This window comes from Dermacentor albipictus, chromosome 5 (genome assembly GCF_038994185.2).
Source record: "Dermacentor albipictus isolate Rhodes 1998 colony chromosome 5, USDA_Dalb.pri_finalv2, whole genome shotgun sequence".
In the NCBI taxonomy this organism is placed as follows: Eukaryota; Metazoa; Arthropoda; class Arachnida; order Ixodida; family Ixodidae; genus Dermacentor; species Dermacentor albipictus.
Genome location: NC_091825.1, coordinates 28,656,052 through 28,672,072, shown reverse-complemented (window position 1 = coordinate 28,672,072; position 16,021 = coordinate 28,656,052).

The window sequence follows — 16,021 nt, the reverse complement described above, 5'->3', positions numbered from 1 at the left end:
TTTGAGGAATTGGTGAAATCTGACATTAAATCAGCCACTGCTAGAGGCGCCGCGGAGCACGGCTCAGAATTGAACTTGACGAACTGTGACTTTTCATAATCATACATAATCAAGTGCGATCAATGTAACATACACATCATGATCTCATGCTGCAGAATTTGATTGCTCAATTGAATAGCGTGAGCAGTGTTGTGAGTATCGCTTTCTGAACTTGATCAATAATCTAATATCATGTACTATATGTCTCTGAATGGTTGCCTGCAGCTGCCATAGCGTTTAATTTTCAATCTACAGATAAATATTTGAATGCGTGGGCGTTCTTCGGGTACTTCATCGCACTTTCCGGGGGCTATGTATGTATGTATGTATGTATGTATGTATGTATGTATGTATGTATGTATGTATGTATGTATGTATGTATGTATGTATGTATGTATGTATGTATGTATGTATGTATACATGCATGTATGTATGCATGCATGTATGTATGCTTACATGCACGCATGCACGTGTGTATACATACATACATACATACATACATACATACATACATACATACATACATACATACATACATACTGAATTAGACTTCGTATTTGCACATTTGAGGAATTGGTGAAATCTGACATTAAATCAGCCACTGCTAGAGGCGCCGCGGAGCACGGCTCAGAATTGAACTTGACGAACTGTGACTTTTCAACTTCTAGCTGCTGCTCGAAACAAAATGCAATGTGGTACAAGGGAGAAGGTCGAAATGCTTTTGCCTTTCGCACAAAAGAATACACATAATCAAGTGCGATCAATGTAACATACACATCATGATCTCATGCTGCAGAATTTGATTGCTCAATTGAATAGCGTGAGCAGTGTTGTGAGTATCGCTTTCTGAACTTGATCAATAATCTAATATCATGTACTATATGTCTCTGAATGGTTGCCTGCAGCTGCCATAGCGTTTAATTTTCAATCTACAGATAAATATTTGAATGCGTGGGCGTTCTTCGGGTACTTCATCGCACTTTCCGGGGGCTATGTATGTATGTATGTATGTATGTATGTATGTATGTATGTATGTATGTATGTATGTATGTATGTATGTATGTATGTATGTATGTATGTATGTATGTATGTATGTATGTATGTATGTATGTATGTATACATGCATGTATGTATGCATGCATGTATGTATGCTTACATGCACGCATGCACGTGTGTATACATGCATGCATGCATGTATGTATGTATGTATGTATGTATGTATGTATGTATGTATGTATGTATGTATGTGTGTGTATGTATGTATGTATGTACCCGTTTTCACGCCTAACTGGGTCACGGGTAGTCCGCGGTTGAACGGGCTGCTGTGCTGAGGTAACAGGGCTCGAAACCAGCCATCAGACCAAGATGGGTCCCTGAGTATGCGGCAAAGTGTGCATATGTGACACTCTTCAATGAACCTCTATTCATGCCGACATGGGTCACTGTACATGCGGGACGGGGTTGATGACGCTGTTCGATGGAACTCTCTGACGCCGACTTCGAGTGTTCGGCCTATGTTGGTCTTCATTGAGCCTCTTCGATACCAACTTGGGTCACTGGATTTGTGCCAGCAAGCGTGTACCGCTCTTCAATGAATGTCTTTGATGCCAGCTTGGGTTACTAGGTGTCTTTCACTTGGAGTCTGCCACTCTACAATGACAAAAAAGATCCCTTAAGTTTCTCTGATCATGAACGGAAATGAAACCACGCAAGAAGGGTTCGCGAAGGAGCGAAAACCGAAGCATCAGAAAGCTGCGCGTCAAATTGAGTGGGTAGGTGCCTCTTTTCAAAGAACGCCTTTCACGCCAACGCTTTAGCGTGCTGCGCCATGAATGCACTCGGTATGTGCTACTCTCCAATGAACCTCTCGGAAACTTTCGTCACAGAGTATGTGCCACTTAGTGTACGGTAGGCGAGGAAACAATTCTGAACATTCACAGGCACCGGCACGCCATGCTTGTCGTCTCAGAAGCCGCGCGCAGACTTCTCGGCAGCGCCACTAGAAGGCGCAGCGTGTTCAGAAAAGAGCGCGAGAGGAGCTGGGTTGCCACATGACGTGTTTCTCACCGTTCGCATACGCCGGCACGCCATGCATTTCGGACACCACGTGCAGGTTTCTCGGCTAGATGGCCCCGATTGTTCTTAGGGCAGAGCATAAGAGGAGTCCCGCTGCAGTGCATGCCGCATGCATATATGGTTCCGATGGCGGCAATAGGTTGTGCAGCTATATTGATTCAGTGCTGACGCATTACCGTGGACAGTCATCGTGAGATGGGTTCTGCCGCGATATTTTGTTAGTGCTAACAAATCGCCTGTAAATATTTTCCTGTGGAACCCATGTTCCCAGCACTTCATGGCGCCAGCACATAAAGTGGACTTCTGATGAAGGTTGAAGATGTGACGGTAAAAAACTAACAGCTGATTGTCATTATCTTTGCCCTCATTATTCAGTGTCAATTTAATGCTCCTAAAGAGGGCATTAATACGATTAGCGCCTAACTTTTCATTTCGCCGGTTTCGCCGTTAATACCTAAGCGCCATGTTGTGGTTTAAGGTGACGCCAAATCATCGGGCAGTGGTGGTGGCGGCTTGGGCTGTACGCGGACGCTGAAAAACTGTTTTCAATTTTGCACTTCCTGACTGACGTCCTTACCAAGAAAAACGCATTAGGCGTAACCTGCAATTTTCAGCTCATCTGCCCCACCGGTTGCACTGCGTGATCTTGCATCATTCGCTGGTCATCACGTGAACATACGCCCCTTCCTGGCGGCCTCTAAAGTCCGTCACAGCATCGGATTTCTTCATTCATTTGACGCATAGGTGCGTGCCCACGCGTTCCGACGCGTGCCACTGGTTAAGGGTTTACACGCACCAACTGGCTCGAGCGCAGTATGTACACCAGAATCAGAGACGAGAGTAGGATGATGAAGCACGAATGAGAGCGATGCAGTGACCTTGACGGCATCGCGAATACGATCCTATTGACCCCATTCGCTGAGTACCTTACTCCAGACAAACGAGACGGCGCCGTCGGCGGCGCGCCGCACATTGCCTCAGAGAAAGCGCATGAATGCGAAACAATTACTGCTTCTACTCTGCCACTGTGCGATCAGCTATCGGAAATGCAACTGGGTAATCACTAACGCACTGAGCTCCTTTCATGCTTCAAAATCTGCAACGGTGTAGTAATGACGTGTGTAGTAGCTAGCTGCAAGAATAGTGACTAGCATATCAAAGAACGAAATTAATCAGTGTGGCCAAGTTTACGGACCGCTGCAACACAGAGACTGCCCGTGTTGCCGGTCTTTCGCGATGCACGGCTTTGCTCAAGAGTAAAATAATTTCACTCATCCGTCAACATTTTATCGTGCGTTGGGTGCGCATTAAAGAACCCCAGGTGGTTGAAATTGTTCCAGTCCCCAACTACCCAATTCATCAGAATCTGCGAATGGTTTTGGCTCGCAAAACCCTAGGAGGTGGTTACATATTTATCGAAAATCATGGTGGTGTCTCAGGGTGTGAGGGCGACTCCGTCGGCTCAAGCGACAATTTTCAGTTCTTACAAGAGCTAGGCAGCAGTGTTATGTAAGGCCTTTCAGGTAAGTTTGGACGGACCTGGCAAGAGCGTTTTTTTGGGGAGGTAAACCCCTGCATACACAGAGAATGTTATCTGGTGTTGCCAGTTCATTCATGTTACAATTTTGGCATACGTGGTTAAATTCCCATTGGTGATAATCGGCAGTCTGTGTGGAATGATAAAACAGTCTGAAGCTGGCGAAGGAAGCTGGCCTGCTCTCTGGTAAGGTCACGAGGATGCACCGGATAATTGTGCCTCATTTCTTTATACAAGCCTGAGATTTCATTATATATGTGCTGAACGGCACACCCGGAGAAACCGAGTCAGGGTGGCGCACCTTCCGGCTCGTCAACTCTCGGGCGATGTGGTGCCTTGTCGTTCCAAGGATTTCCGTAGTGGGCTGGGTCCCATACTAGATTGGTAAGTCTGTCTGCTTGATAGAAAGGGCGGTAACAATTGTTTAAAATTTGCTGCATAGTTTTGTTAGTAGTGCCGTTACTGTAGTTTAGGGTCACACTTTTTGAATCGCTCACTGTTCTATGAACGAGGTCTCATGATAGCTAGAGCTATCGCAGTTTCCTCCGCCTCGACGGCGGGAAAGGCCTCGACCGTGGCCGCGTTTAAAATGTGACCGCTTTTTCTACTACGCTCACAGCGTATTTTCGGTAACCCTGCGCCACCACATGCACATGGGAAACAAAGTGGTGGTCCTCGTGCTTGTTCCACAACTGCTTTTCCCTTGCCGTACGAGGATTGTCGTTCCATACTGGGAGCATGTTTTTCAGGTATGGGTTTAGTGATCAGTTGTCGTCTAGTAATTTACGGCAAGGGGCTCGACCCACAGAGGCGATTGAGGAATTCAGGCGCAGTTTGTCCAAAATCTACTTGCCATCCCGTGTACCGGGCAAACGGAACATCTGTGCCGTTTGGTGCCTCTCGATCAGTTCTTCTATAGTGTTCCGTATTCCTAATCTCAATAGTTTGTCGGATATGGTATATTTGGGTAATGCCAACGGCTGCCCTGTATGCTAGACAGATTAAGGCGTTCATTTCGTCCCTATCCGCTCGCCTTAGGTGGCAGTAAGGGAGGGCGTACGCCATGCCACTTATCAGAAAGGCCAGAATCAGCCAAAATAGGTCCCCATCCTTCATGCCGGTGTGTTTTGGCGCGATTCTTTGATGCGATCCGACATTTCAATCATCGTGGATTGCAGCACGGCTTTATCCTGTACGTTGCGGGTGTTCTGCTGTGTAACCATTACCCGTACCCAGATGGTCAGCACAGGCCGAACCGGGCCAGATTCCATTTTAACCGCTATTGTGAAGGCTGCTGTTGGCGGTCTGTTTTGTCAGTTCTGTTTCTTATTATTATTAGTTCAGATTTCTGGGCTCAGCATGTTAGCCTTTTTTGTAAAGCGTAGTCTTGAACCGTGTCCGCAGCCATTTTCAGTGCCTCTGAAATTTCGCCAGCTGAGCCAATGTTCGTCCAGATTGTTATGTTATCTGCATATAATGAATGGCTAACGTGGGGTACTGCATCTAGGAGGAGTGGCATGTTTCTCATGGTAATACTCAAATAGAAAGGTGATAGAACTGCTCTTTGCGCTCTTGAGGTCACGCAGATGAACTTCTGCAGTTCTCTCTCTGGAGAAGCTTGAGATATATGTGGAACTGTGTTTCTCCACGTTCATCTGGTTCAGACCAGTTAGGATTGAACGATGCATAACACCATCAAAGGCCTTGCTTATGTCTAGTGCTAGTATATGGTTCATGCGGCTCTTATAGGGCCTAGCTGCAGGATGCCGTGTTGCAATTGCCATATTGTGTCCTGTGTGGAAATATTGGGCCTAAAACCCACCATCGTGTGAGGGTATAGCCCTTATGTCTCAGCGTTGTCGTTGACCCTTCTTAGTATATTTAGAATTTATTATCAGCATTCTATTGCTAGCCTCCAAAGAAAGAACCTCAATCCCAGGGTGTCGGCGAGAGCGAGCGCCGCTCGTTACAGGGTCCAAAAGTAGTAGCACCGCTTCCTGGCAAACACTTTCGGGAAGCGTCACACAGGGATAAGGAGGGGGGAGGCACAAAAGCTCCATGCGCGACAAACGAGGGTGGGATAGCCAGCCCGTCTGGCGGGTCAGCTAGCATGGTCGACTCGCACCGGCACACCATAATTAGAATACGACGGTGAGTGGTTGCGCTAGGAGAACTTGGCCGGTGCTGAGAATGGTCCGTATCTATCTCCAGTCAATTACGTGGCCGAACCCTTATCGCCATCTTCCGATCTCTGCCGTCGCGGGTGATAGACTATGCAGACCGACCGGCTCAAGCCGTATCACAATCCGCTGACCTCTCCCTAGGTCGTCAGGATGGCTACTCTTCCATACTGATTGGAAGAACATCGGCACGATGAAAAGCCGCGTCGCCATCGCGTGGTTCGTACCTAGTTCGCTCTCTGGCTACGCCCTACCTGCTGGTGCCGCGTTTGTCGGTGCTGCGCTCTACGACTCGAACCAACCCCTTTACAAAAAGCCTTTACCTCATCATCGCCGTACACTCCTCCGTTCTTTGATTTATGTAGCAGGTTTTACACTTCTGTTTCTGTAGTGGTAACTAAAAGTATTGTATAGACGAACATTTGAACAGATGGTAATTTTTAGCCACTGTCATTTTTAGCAAAAGCATCAGTGTGCAGCATTTAAAAAGTGCTGGGTGAAATTGTTAGCAACTTGTGTTCCTGTACATCCCGTACCATTTGTTTTGAGAAAGTTATTTCTTCGTTCTTTGAAACCAGTTAATTAAATGTTTGCAACACTTTTTTCGAGTGGTTTCTACTAGAACATTCTTGCTCAGCATATATGTGGCGCGTGCCCCCTTAATGTCAGATCTTGGTTTTTTTCCTAAATGAAATTGTTCTGAATATTTTATACGCCTAGTTTTGATAAATAGGGCGAAGAGCTTGTCCTGCTGTTGTATTCTCTTTAAAAGTGTGCTATCAATCGACGGTTCCTGCGATTTTCTACTCTTTATTTTAGCGATAGGGAATATGGCTAAATAAATTTGATTCTTTTTCATGAATAAGCTGTATGTAGTCGTGAAGTCATCGGTTTGCGGTACCTCGTCTCAGTTAAAACCAGCAGCTAAAATCTGAAATACTGCAATGCTAGCGTTATTGATTTTTCTGCATGTAATAGTCGTACGTGGGGTGAGCTGGGCTGCAACTTGCATATTGAAAAAATAATAAATAAGGGCAAGTGGTCACTTATAGAGGACACTGAGACACCCGCTTCTAATGTGTTTATATAAGAACTTAGAAACAGGGGTCAAGCGAAAATTGATATGTTGCTGTGATCTTTGCCGTTACGTGTATTACATTTTCGTATCCATTCCAAGGTAAAAAGGTCAAGAAGCTTTTGTTTGCTGGGGCTCAAAGCTATCAAGTCGATATTGAGCTCACCAAAAAGAACAGGCATGTGAAGTAGCGTGCAGTATTCTAGCACACTTTCTGGGAATTCAATAAAGGCGGTAACTGCACCAGATGGAGGATGGCACATGACTATAATTATAGCGCAGGCACATTAAATAATGGTGAATTGGTAATGACCATTTATCAAAGAGTGTCCTGCAATTACGTTCAAGTGTACATTACTTCTGATGTAAAGGGCAATACTGCCTCCTTTCATGTCTTTCTTTAGGTACATAGCGCAGTTGTATGCAGTGAAATTTACAGGTCAGCAGTTGTCCGAGAACCACGTTTAGGTAGAAGCCAGAATATGAAACCGGTGCTCTACTGAATCCATGAGCATTAAATGCACCCTGCGCATTTAAGTGAAATAAAGAAAGATTCTTGTTATTGTATCGCATCTTTCAACGCTTGAAAAAATCAGGGTTCCATCAGCTTTCATCAGAACTTCCAGGCTCAAAAAAGCATGAGTAAAGATTTATCTTGCCGAATTTTCTCAACATCGTTCATCGTGTTGATTCTAATGCCACGGTCACAGGAGCTGCGACGTACGAACATTTTGCCGTTTTTCGCCCATGAAAACTAGGTCTCTTTTTTTTTCTCTGGCTTTCCATCGCATCATCTAGAAAAGCTTTTTGTTCTTCGCAGTAATGTCTCTTTTAATGAAGGCTTTTGTTCTTGCTTTCCGTAGTTCCAGTATAGTGCCGTACCAAGCGTACCTGGTATGGCGTGATGAAGACCGAACAGGCACAAAACCAGTTTTGTCAGTTTCCTGCCGCCACCCTTATCAGGCAAATGCACAAAACAGACCGTAGGCAGCGTCCATGTCCGCCGCTGAAAGCTGAGGCAGTTTGAAGCTGTTCGCTAGGCAATCAAGTTTGTGAACCAAATTCATGTCCGCATGATGTGGTAGCCTATGGATATCCATATTGAACCGCCTGGTAATCATCATCAACATCAGCCTATTGAATGTCCACTGCAGGACGAAGGTATCTCCCTGCGATCTCGAATCACCTCTGTCCTGCACCAACCGACTCCAACTTGCGGCTGCGAATTTCCTCATTTCAGCACCCCACCTAGCCTTCTGTTGTCCTCGACTGCGCTTCCTTTCTCGTGGTGCCCATTGTGTAACCTCAATTGTCCACCGGTTATCTAACCTACGCATTACATGGCCTGCCCAGCTCCATTTTTTTCTCTTAGTGCCAATTAGAATATCGGCTATCCCCAATTGCTCTCTGATCCACACCGCTCTCTTCCTGTCCCTTATTGTTAAGCCTATCAATATAACCACCTGTTATATTGGTCTAATATGTTGATCTCCTGCTTCAGTTGCTCGACTTGCTTCTTGTGCCTCCAGCCACTCCACACGCCAGTTCAGATCGGGCATATGGGCGTCTTGTTTCTTCATTTCAATGACCTCATCGGACTTTTTTTGACAACACCTGCATAGAATTCTCAATGCAGTCTACATTGCGTTTGATGCCATGAATGGTGTCTGTTTATGGTTTAATTGTTATCAGCAAACATATTTTACGATTAATGTCTGGAATTTCGTCCGCCACATTGAGCTCTCTTTTCTGAAAGTCTTTTGAGGTGTTAGAATTGCTACGAACCATGATTGTTCCGCAAATAGTGTATTTTCAAGTTTTTTTGCGGCATCTGATTTCTTTTTGTACCTAGAGTATTTTCTTCCTGAGCAGGTGCCCAAGTGATAACTAAAGTTGCACTCGCAGCAATGGATTTGCATCCCTACGTCGGAAAGCATATAATTACAGGTAAACTATGTGTCAGCCATTTGCAAAAGCTGATTCGTTTAGAGTGAGAGTAGTTTGGAATAACTCAGCAGCAGTGGCCTCCGAGTTCACGTTCAGGTTTCAAAGCTTAAGAAAGTGTGCGGAAAAGCCAAAAACCAACCTGCGCAATCAGTTCATCATTTTAGCAGACGGAGAAAAGTGTGTTCAATGCCACTGCTGCTGAGCATGTGTCGGTCGTGCCCTGGTAAAGCGGTATTCTGTAGAGACGGCCAGTGACGTAGGATCCAAGTTGTCGAATGGTCAGCCTGCTATTATATCCCACTGTATGGTGGCACCAGCTTCCGGATAGTCCAGGAATTCCTGCGTAATCAGTTGATCATTTTAGCAGATAGTGATCATTTTAACGATGGTGTGTTCAATGCCACTGCTGCTGAGCACGTGTCTATGCAGCCTATGTATTATGTGATATTGTAAAAAGGCACATTACTTGGTATTGAGTTCAATCTGCGCTCGTAAAATTGTGCCCGCATCTAATGCGTTACTTATTAAATAGGTGTTTTGGCACCGGGCTTGCCCACGTTGGTCGATGCCATGGGCGAGTCTTTCTTGCAGAGAGTGCATTAATGTAGAGCAAGATAGAAAGAGGCTGAACCATAGTATTTGATTGTGAAGGTCATGCCAACGCCGACGTGACGCTCCTCTAGTTTTCTTAGCCCTTAATAAGTTGGCAGAAAAGGTGTAACCATAGCATTTGATTGTGAAGATCATGCCAACGCCGACGTGACGCTCCTCTAGTCTTCTTAGCCCTTAACAAGTTGGCAGAAAAGACGTAACCATAGCATTTGATTGTGAAGATCATGCCAACGCCGACATAACGCTGCTCTCCTCAGTTCCTAATAAGTTGGCAAAAAAAGGCTGAACCATATGATTTGATTGTGAAGGTCATGCCAACGCCGACATGAGGCTTCTCAGCCCTTAATAATTTGGCAGAAAAGGCAGAACCATAGCATTTGAGTCTGAAGGTTATGCCAACGCCGACGTGACGCTCCTCTGGTATTCTCCGTCCTTAATAAATTGGCAGAAAAGGTGTAACCATAGCATTTTATTGTGAAGGTCATGCCAACGCCGAGGTGGGGCTTCTCAGTCCTTAATAAGTGCCCAGATTTGCGCCAACAGCAACCGATTTCTTCAACTGAGGCACGAAAATGTCCCCTCAATAATATTTTAATGGTGTGTATTTCGAGGCCATGAGATGTTCACAGATCTAAATTGGTTAGACCAAATCTTTGAATGTTATGCCGAAAAGGACAACTGAAATATGTATGCCAATAATATCCCTTGCCAAGAAAATTCTGATTCTGTTACTATCCCGAAGCATAGAACAAATGATTGCACTGTCAAAATGAAATTCACAAAGCAGCTTATGTAAAAAAAAACAAGTAGCATTAGGATGTGATGGCATCTTCAATGACTGAAGTAACCAAACAGAGCATTCATCTCAGCCTAAAGACGGCAAGTCAATTCCGTAGTAGCGATTGCGGCGCGGAGAAGTATAAATCAGCTCGAGAGTCGTAAAACTTTGTGTACCTTTGTAGAGAATCTTGGAGCCGCACGTGGGGTGGCGACCTCTCAACCGCAGTACATACTGTAGCACGCGGTAGCGTCAGAGCGTTACCGGGGATTGTGATTGTTAGGCCGACGTTTCCTGTCAGCAGAATTCTGTCTTTGGAAAAACTGTCGTACAATGCCTTCCGTTGGGCATTTCGACAACCAGCAGAGGGTGGACAGCAAACAACGGCACTTATTTGCCGGTTTCATTGCTAGCCAAATGTAAACGTGCCTCTCACTGATATTTATTATATTTTCGACATTTTGAGCCATCATGTGCAAAAATATCAGTCGTCAACCTTAGAGCTCACTTGGAATAATGTCAAGAGGCGATCGCCTCGACAGTTGCGAAAAGATCAATGAACGTTGGGGGAAGCAGCGAACGTGCCTTCATTTGCTGCAGAAAACCCTCAATAAGTCCTACTATGTTCTGAAGCATTTGGAGACAAATAGCTCGATATATGCAGGAACATAAAGCATTCTCTTAACGTTTGAGTGGAACATAACTGGAAGACTCATTTGAGTTCACTTGCATTTACGCAAAGCTATAATAGGCTCGATCCTAGGGCTTCTTGATACATCCGGCCCGGTATAGCATCAATCACACTCTTATTCATAATAATTAGATGTGCGCTGATATTCAAAATGTTGAATACAAATCGCCTAATCATTGTTTTCCTATTTGTAGTTTATTAGAGTAGGCACTATTCAAAGTTGTCAAATATTCTTTTCGTTTGAATGCTGTAAGGGACAACAACAGTTTTTGGACTCCATAGGAATAAATATTGATGCAAATGTAAACTCTTCTGAACAATTCTACGGCAAGAGAACCGCAGCTGTTGCGCAGGCGAAGCAGTTTCTGAACAAACAAATTATGCAGGCGTTATCCTGCCTACCAATTTGCTGTCCTTGTTAAGCAAAAGAAAATTTATTATTTGGTCAGTATCACAGCATTCGGATTGCGCTTTCAAACGATGCCTGGTGCTGTAATATTGCCCTTAGCTGCTTCAACAAGTACTACACACTATTACTTGCTTCAGGAGACGTACTGTTCCTATATTTCATTATTGTCATCGTCATGGTGCATCAAAAATTATCGTATTTTTATTGATCTCTAATATACACGCCTCTGAGTTTACTTAAAATTTAGTTGTTAACCTGATTCGATGTATCCAATAACGTAAACATGAATTTTGTGGTCAAACAAGATCCACAGCACGGCATATATTTTACTTACTTTACAGCGAAGCTGTATCGGGCTCAGATTCAGGGTTTCACGACGTGTGTGTGTGCAGAAGCTATCATCATCTGAGCCGATCCTGGTGATAGTGCCGAAAGGATCCAAGCTAAATGACACATACCCTTGTGGGCTAGGGGACCTGTAACGAGCAGTTGAGCTACCCTTGTCGCTCGTGGTAACCAAAGACGTCCGAGGCACAAGAGTAAGAACAGATATTTTTGAAAAAAATGTTCTCGACAACTTTTTTTCAAAGGGGCTGTTAAACATTATCGGCGTGAACCGCGCGAACGCGCTCATGCCACTGCTCGCGCGTTAGCATCGTCATTTTCTTCCACAGCTGGCTTCGCTGTGCAAACAACTATCATCATCGACAATGGCTGGAGCGTCGTCGTCTTCTTCCACAGCTGTTTTCGTTGCCACTCATCATTCCAGCGTAGAATTTCACTCCTCTTCTGTTGTCGTGTTCGGGAGGCCGCGTTAACGGGGACATGAGCCACTGCTTAAGGGGGTGTGAGACATTTATTACCTTACGCGACGGACACATTTAATAAGATAGATGATACGCGAACGTATTCCGTGTGCCTATATCATCACGATGACCACAGATCAGGACAGTAAATACTTTCATGCCTTTGTTCAAAATTATCTGTTACCTCTGTGTCGCGCGTTAAGCCATTATTGGGTTAACCCATTACTGGGTTACCCATTATTGGGTAAAGTGGGTGACCAGCCTCGCTGGTCACCCACCTTCACAGAGTGGAATGGCTCATAAATTTTATTTATAAATTAGGAATATTCGATAATAAATTGGGCTTTAAAAGGTCACTTCCCTCAAATATTTCTATTCGATTTCATTCGAAATATTGATGTTTGAAAACGGTTATACTAATAACAAAATATAATAAAATATAATGTGTTCGACGGCGGGTTGGGACTGGAAAAAAAATTAAATTATAAGGTTTTACGTGCCAAAACCGCTTTCTAATTATGAGGCACGCTGTAGTGGAGGAATCCGGAAATTTCGACCACCTGGGGTTCTTTAACGTGCACCTAAATCTAAGTACACGGGTGTTTTCGCATTTCGCCCCCATCGAGGGTTTGGACTGAAGTCGCCGAGTGCAGCTGCCTGGGTTTCTATCGAACGGCTACAGAAACACGCAACGATTTACACAATGACCAGCTTACCAGTTAGTTTTCATTGAAGCGGCTAGCACTTTTAGATGTCCCGTACATTGCACCGCCTTCGACATCAGCCCTGTTTGTCCGTGATTCCACACTTCCGAGGAGCGTTGTGTACGCGAGTGTTTCCACGTTCTCTCTGCACTAATGCATCACGCTTTGCGCTCGAAATCACCTTGCCGTTCCATTATTGTGCAGCCTCCGCACCGCACCAACAAGCACAAAACAAATTGTGGGCAGGAGATTGAGTATGATGTCACGCCTTATTTCTGCCGTTGTGCCGTACACAGCAGATGCGTTTACGAGGGGCGTTGGTAAAGTTCGTATTATCGGTAGTATGAATTTGGAACAGGCGTGCATGATAGGTCTTAGAGTGAGTGCAAACCTCTCAAGCTATCGCAAAATATAAAAACTGTGTTCGATATAGCTACCGGGAACACATTTAAGGCATCGAAGCAAAAATGGTACCGTTCATAGTGAACCTTGTTTGAAGCACGAGCAGTGATCCGTTTTCTCCTTTTGAAAGGAGACAATGCTAAAGATATGCATGCCTAGCTGGTGGCAGTGTGCGGTGATGGCCACTGTCGGTGGCCACCAGCTTCACGCCTAAATACTTTCGGCTATTTGCAGGTGCCTCGACCAATCTTTCCTTTTTTGTGTTTTTTGTAGGTGTATATCAGCATTGGAATGGGGCTGTTGTGATTTTTTTCGCTTGAAAAAACAGCACATTTGGAGGAATATCTCCAAGTTGTATTGGATGCGATATGTTATGTATCATACATTAGCTAGAACTACAGCTGCGTCATAAAATGAAATAGGGCCGGTATAATGTAATAATTCGTGGCCAATTCTTTATCCTTCTCATGCATCGTGAATGGTCCGAGCGGTGCTCCGTTCGCCTTATCGCCGGCATCGGCTTTTCTTATGCGGCAGATGACGAGGAAGGAACAGAATCAAGTGAATGGAATACATTACAGCAGCCAAGGATTCTACTTAATCGAGCAAATAATGCTAATAATAAAACAATATCTTACCTAAAAGCAAGGAAAGAACATGGTTACAGCGTTAGAGCCCATTCATTCTTCCAACGAACATCAGCTTGGCGTTTCCATGTATTTTCCTTTTTGAGCAGCTTGATACCACCGAATCTGTGCCGTCAGTCCTGCTCGCAGCCTCTGCGATGAAGTTCTCGGCGTCGGCGTAAATGGTGACATCCGCGATGGCCTTCCTTTGAGCCGGCTCACGGGCGCTGCACTCCGAGGCACGACACGCAGATGGCATTAAATTGACATTGAGTGGTCCACTAGACTGCTTTATGACCTTCCACACATCGCCCTTTCATTGCAGTTTCATCTCCGCGCGGCCATGGCGTTAAATTTGCTCGTAGCATCCGCGACTGGGTCACCCTTCTCGGCTTCATCGCAAATTTTGGTTTCTGCGCCTGCTTTTCTTTGAGCTTGTACAGTTGTTCAGCAAAGAAAGACCGAACACGTACCGACGCCGCCACACCTAGCCTGAATACCGGAGCATGCCCGCGTGATTTTCAGTGCCAGAAAGCGGCACCGGCCGGAATCGAGACAAGAGTGCGGCCGGGGCATGCGATGTTGTCGACGGTATATGTAACGCCTTCTTACTAGGCAGACCCATAGACGGTAGGTGGGTGCGCATTCACATTTCGTAGTCACTATTTTGCGTTGCGATGTTTCTGTGCGTGCCATTGCTATGTTAGTGAGCTGTCTGTTCAGTGGCACTCTTGCATTGTCTGCGCGATTAAAACTGAAGGTTTTCACTAAACATCGTGGTTTCCCTTTCCAAGCACGAAGCAGGGTTTTTGTACAGATAATATAATAAACTTTTATTTCCCGTCGATGAACTGATCACGCTGCCGTTGTCGAATACCACTCAAAAAAGGGGATGCGTACCTACCGCTCATTGATGGATCATCGGAGCGGCAACCAGTTGCATATAGTGTCGACAGGGCTCGCATGATGGCCCAAACACAGGTAGATGACGAAACTATTAGCGTGTATGCCTTGGACGAAGCGTATATACGAGATTTGGAGCAGCACCTGTTATTGGAAACTGCCTACGAACGAGTAGGCCAAATGATAGATCAACATGGAAAAGATTACCTTGCAAGTGAACTCAAATGAGTCTTCCAGTTATGTTCCACTCAAACGTTAAGAGAATGCTTTATGTTCCAGCATATATCGAGCTATTTGTCTCCAAATGCTCATAATCATAAACCTTTCACCTCAGAATTTGGGAGAGATAACGCGAAACACAAACCAATAACGTCAGAAGTTGTAAACATACATGAACAGAAAATAAAGGTGTTTCTTACAGCTGTCTGGAAATATAAGGAACTGGTGGACGTTATGCAGCAAGAGAGTGGGCTTGGCAGGACTCCGACAATGCGGTTCACTGACGCCCGACGCCTTTTAGCATTTCAGGTGCTCACAGGCGTCCGCTTTCCCGTTGGCACCTGCTGTTCTCCCAGAGTCGCCACGAAGCCTGCGGGCACGCCCGGCTTGCGGGATGCACTTACCTGGCAGAGCATCCTCTATCGTCTGCCCAGGAATGTCAATGCTGACCGACGCTCAGCGCTGCCTCACGTCTACAGTCTGATCACCTGTTATTGGAAACTGCCTACGAACGAGTAGGCCAAATGATAGATCAACAGGGAAAAGATAACCTTAATTGGAGTGCTGCCAACCCTTCGTGCGTGGTGTAGGCTCGCTCTACCCTCAGCGCGCTGGTGCTACGGACGGGCCAACCTCGTCTACCCTCCAGTGCTCCGAAAACGACGCAAGCGCCGTTGACTGAACCGCCCTGAACGGAAATTCACCACATTTATCGTATTCATACAACCCTTCCCCAGCCGACGCATCGACACAGACATCAACCTTCACGCATAAAACACGTCACCCCCTCCCTCTCATCAGTGGGCTTGGCAGCACTTCAACAATGCGGTTCACTGACGCCCGACGCCTTTTCGCATTGCAGGTAACAACCAATTACACTATTTATGCGCGTCGTTCCCGCTATGCCGCTTTGCTAGTGCTGCCAAGCCCAGGCTGCTGCATTACAATTGTTCGCGACTGCACGTCTGTCATCCTGCAACTTCTTGCTCTCTCTGGCGACATAGAATTGAATCCCGG